The 4742-nt window shown below is 59.1% G+C and overlaps 1 long non-coding RNA gene across 1 annotated transcript; it reads left to right on the top strand.

Moving 5' to 3' along the window:
• The first annotated feature begins 24 nt into the window (after nucleotides 1-24).
• LOC144219862 (uncharacterized) lies at nucleotides 25-3562 on the top strand. Its single transcript, XR_013331523.1, has 3 exons — nucleotides 25-175; nucleotides 432-629; nucleotides 3121-3562. It is a non-coding gene; the product is annotated as an uncharacterized LOC144219862 (long non-coding RNA).
• The last annotated feature ends 1180 nt before the right edge of the window (nucleotides 3563-4742 follow it).

Raw genomic sequence — 4742 nt, 5'->3', positions numbered from 1 at the left:
GGGACCCCGGAGCCCCCTGCCCCCAGCCCCTCTGCTTCACGGCCTCACTTCTTCTCATCACCCCCACCCCTGTCCATGACGCTGGGTCCCCACGCGCAGTGGGCAGCACACTGTCCCGAAGGAGGCATGTTCAAGTCCTAACCCCAGGTCTGTGATTGTGACCTTACTGGCAGAGGTGAGTGAAGAAGGGAAGGGTCCTGAGATGAGGTCATCATATGCAGGCTCAGACTTACATCCAATGGCAGGTGTCCTCATGAGAAGACGGGACACGGGAAGGGCCACTGGGCAATGGAGGCAGAGGCTGGAGGGGAGCAGCCACACGCCAAGGGCGCCAGGAGCCCCCAGACGCTGGGAGACGCAGGAAAGATCCTCCCCCGGCGCCTCGAGAGGACATCGTGTCCACACCGTGACGTTGGACGTCTTGCCCGCAGGACCGTGGGGGGTCCATTCCTGCTGTGTCAGGCCGCCCAGCTGGCGGGACAGCAAGGGCCACTCCAGAGTCTGGACCAGCCACGGAGGGACCACGTCGCGGGTCCCACTGACCCCATGAGCCACTTCCTTCCCTCCACGTGTCGCCGCCTCTGGAGAAGTCGAAGGAGCCTGGGAGGCCGGGGTGCAGGCTTTGGAAGGTAAGGAAGTGGCCAGCAGGAGCGGAGCCGCGCACCAGGCCTTTTCTGGGCCACTGCCTTCCGACCTGCCGTCTCGAGGGGAAGCAATCTCTGCGAAAGTGCGAGAGTGCGGTCTGTGGTCCGCGGTCAGCGCAGAGAGGAAGTGGGGAAGTGTGAGCCGCCAACCGCCTGTGAGCCGGGGAGTCGGCGCCCTCTGGGGCGCGCCCCTGTGCACCTATGCCGCCAACTTGGCTTTTTCCAGCAAAGCTAACAGCCATGGTGTCAGTGAGGCCTCAGGGCCCCCTCGCTCCACAGCACTGGCCGCTTCTAAAGCCCTGCACCTGTCTTTGTACCCTCTTCCTTACAGGGGCCCCTCCCCAAATTATAAAGGCATGGGGGGGGGTCCCACGAGGCCAGGATCCCTCCCTGCTGACGCCAGGGCAGAGCGCACAGCCCACGGCCGGCGCGCAGCCCACGGCCCGCGCACAGCTGGTTGTGTTGAGGCTGCCTGGGTTTTCTGTCAGCTGACCGGCTGGCCGGCCAGCTCCCCATGCATTCAGGCAGCCGACATCGCTGTGTCCGGGCCGTGGCTGCAATCCTTGCTCTCAGTGCTCAGGCTTAGAGGTGGGGGAACAGGGTATACGGAAAAACAGGAAGCAGTGATGCCAGCTGCAGCACGCGGGGCGTGAAGAAGGAGGGGCTGGAAGACGCTGTGCAGAGAAAGGCTGACCCCAGAGACAGCCCTGACCCACAATGGCTCAACTTACGACGTCGCCTTTATGATGGTGCGAAAGCTGTATACATTTGGTAGAAATAGTACTTGGAATTTTCGATTTTAATCTTTTCCAGGGCTGGGGCATGGGGTACGAGCCTCTCCCCGGTCCTACCTGGTGACGCAGAGTGGTGGTCACGGCCACGGTTCCTATCGGCCAGTGATCTCGAGGGCCACAACCATTCTGTACCCACACAGCCTTTCTGGCACTTCCAACACAGTAATCAATGAATTCCATGAGAAGGCCAACACTTGATTATAAAACAGGCTTTGTGTTAGACGGTTTTGCCCACCGGTATGCTCATATGAGTGCTGTGAGCACGTTTAAGGTGGGCTTGGCTTATGGTGGTCGCTAGGTTGGCTGTGTTACATGCGTTTCTGACTTATGATGTTTTCAACCTAGATGAGTTTATTGGGACATAACCTCGTAGTGAGTTGAGGAAGATCTATACCCTAGAAACCATCACAGCCCCACCAAGGAGATGACTTCTGGGCTGGGTTGTTTCTTTTTTTAATTTTTAAAAAAATGTTTGTTTATTTTTGAGAGAGAAAGAGAGACAGAGCACGAGTGGGGGAGGGACAGGGCAGAGAGTGAGGGAGACACAGAATCCGAAGCAGCTCCAGGCTCTGAGCTGTCAGCACTCAGTGCTCAGCACTGCGCCGCCCCCCAGGCGCTCCCTCTGGTCTGGGGTTTTTAAGGATGAGCAGGAGTTTGCCAGCAGACAAGGGAGGGGAGCTGAGGCAGAGGGAGGTGTAGGTATAGATGTGGGACAGCCCAGGTGACCCGGCCACCCACGGGTGACAGCCCGCCTGGCCTGCAGGCCTGCTAAAGAGAGACGGGAGGGCCTGGCCCGGGCGATGGGGAGGCTTGGGTAGGGGAGGAAACAGGCGTGAGGGTCCTCCAGGCATGTGTCTGCTTCCCGGCGCTGTCATAACAAAGTCCTGTGAACCTGACGGCTTCAAACAGCAGAAGCCTATTGTCTCCCAGTTTGGGAGGCCAGACGTCTGAAATGCAGGTGTGGGCAGGGTTGGGCTCCCTGAAAGGCTCTGGACGGAGTACTTCCTCACCTCTGCCAGCTTCCGGCTGTGGCGCTGATACCTGGGGCCCGTTGGTGTGCGGCCGCGTCCCTCCAGTCTCTGCCCCCGAGCCTCACGGAGCTCTCCCTGTGGGTCTGTGTCCCTTCTCCCCTCCTTATAAGCACACCAGGCGTACTTGCTGAGGTTCCACCCAAATGAAATAACCTGATAACATCTACAGACACTATTTCCAAATAAGGTCACATCCACAGGTACCTGGGGGCAGGGTTTCAACAAATCTTTCTGGGGCACAATTCAAACAACAGGACTTTCCACTGGTTAGGTGCCATGGACTGAATTGTGCCCCCTCCAAATTCATGTATTGAAACCCTAACCCCCTCCTCCCATGTGACTGTATTGGAGACAGAGACCTTAAGGAGGTCATAAGGGTCAAGCCCTGACTCCATAGAAACAGATGTCCGTATGGGGCGCCTGCGGGGCTCAGTCGGTTGAGCATCCGACTTCGGCTCAGGTCATGATCTCATGGTTCTTGGGTTCGAGCCCCACGTCGGGCTCTGTGCTGAGAATGCAGAGCCTGGAGCCTGCTTTGGATTCTCTTTCTCTCTCTCTCTTTGCCCCTCCCCTGTTCATGCTCTGTCAATCTCTGTCTCTCAAAACTAGATAAACATTAAATTAAAAAAAATTTTTTTTTAAAAAGAGCAGATGTCCTTACCAGGAGACGAAGAGACCCCGGAGCTCTCTCTCCCCACCAGATGAGGACACAGCGGAAGGTAGCTGTCTGCAAGCCAGGAAGAGGCACCCATCGGTCCCTGAACGCCGTCAACCTTGAGCTTGGATTTTCCAGCCTCCAGAACTGTGAGAAATGAAACTCTGCTGTTGAAGACAATGGGGCTGGAGGAAACCCTACCCCACACGTGCCGCAGCTCGGTGGCCTGGCCAGAAACCCAGTGCCAGAGACGTACTGGGCACAGCTCAGGGCTTCCAGGAGCTTGGGGCCAGGCCGGGAGGCGGGAGGGAGCCCCAGGCCAGCCAGGCCGCCGTGAGCATGTCTCGGGTACGTGGAGTTAGGGCTAGGAAGCTGCCCTAAAGGAGCCAGGCAGGGCCCCAAGCAACAGAGCAGATCACCTGCTCTCACCTGACCAGCAGCCCCNCGACTCAGCCACCCAGGCGCCCCCCATGCTCTGACTCTTTAGTGGACCCTCTGCTCCGGAGCAGGACCGACGTGTTTCGGTTCCCTCTTCCCCGCCTAGCTTCCGGGTGACCCTGGGCACCTAACATTTCTCGGCCTCTCTCAGCCTCGTAAAGAGGATAATTGCGGTGCCTCCTGGGCTGCTGCAAGGTGAAGGGGATCATAAACACGGAGGGCTCAGCAGGACACCAGCCGAGGTTAGATCCCCGTAGGAGAGCCTTCGCTCTCACCATCCCAAGCTCGAGGGTCGAATCCATCGGGGCCTTTGACTCACACATACACAGACTTTTGCCTCTGCGGAGAGTGGGCCTCCTGGGATATCGACGGGCTTGGGAGTGAAGTCGCGGTGGAAACCGGCAGTATGGGGGTCCCTCTGCTCACGAATGGCCTGAACTTCCCGTTCCCGAGTCTACGCTGCCGGCTGGCTCAAACCTGCATCTCCTGCCTCCTCCTGGTAGTCACATAGGGGCAGGAAAATGCGCACCTTAAAGGGACATTGTGCGCACCCGCTGTTGATTCTTACACCACTTAAATGTCACCTCTGCTCTGTGCAAAGCTGGGTGGAGACAAGCACATCCAAAAGGTGCCATTTGGAGGGTTTGGCCTGCAGATGGTTGGCCCTCTGGGCTGGCAAGTCCCAGTCGGCCCTTGGCGGCTGTTGCCGTGGCGTTTGTGTGCGCGGGGACGGGGCTCAGACTTCTCCGCAGCTTCGGAACGCTCTTCCAGAGCCTGGGCGTCAGGTGGTGGGAAGGCTGTGTGCAGAGAATGAAGGAGGCTGCGGGGCGTGGGAGGGACCCAATCTGGCTAACGGAGGCCGGGGGAGGGGGAGATGCCTGGGCTTTGTCTAGGGACGTGTGGATCGAGGAGCAGCGGGGATTTGGGCAGGGCAGGGTGGCCGCCCAGGCGGGTAGCACTGGGAGCCCGATGGACAGCCTCGCCCCTGCCTTCTGTGGGTTCACACCTGCGCCTCCCATCAGCCGCCCCCNCCCACTGCCTGTGCTCAGCCTCCCCACCGCACCCCTGCTTCTCCCCTGCATCTCTGCTTCCACCGGACTCTGGCAAGCCTTAGAGAATCCATCTGGTCAGGGGATGTCCACCTCGAAGGGCAGGGAAGAGCAGAGAACACAGGCCGGGG

The sequence above is a fragment of the Crocuta crocuta genome, unplaced genomic scaffold (genome assembly GCF_008692635.1).
Source record: "Crocuta crocuta isolate KB4526 unplaced genomic scaffold, BGI_CrCroc_1.0 scaffold119, whole genome shotgun sequence".
Lineage (NCBI taxonomy): Eukaryota > Metazoa > Chordata > Mammalia > Carnivora > Hyaenidae > Crocuta > Crocuta crocuta.
This window is presented reverse-complemented; position numbering and strand designations above follow the sequence as displayed.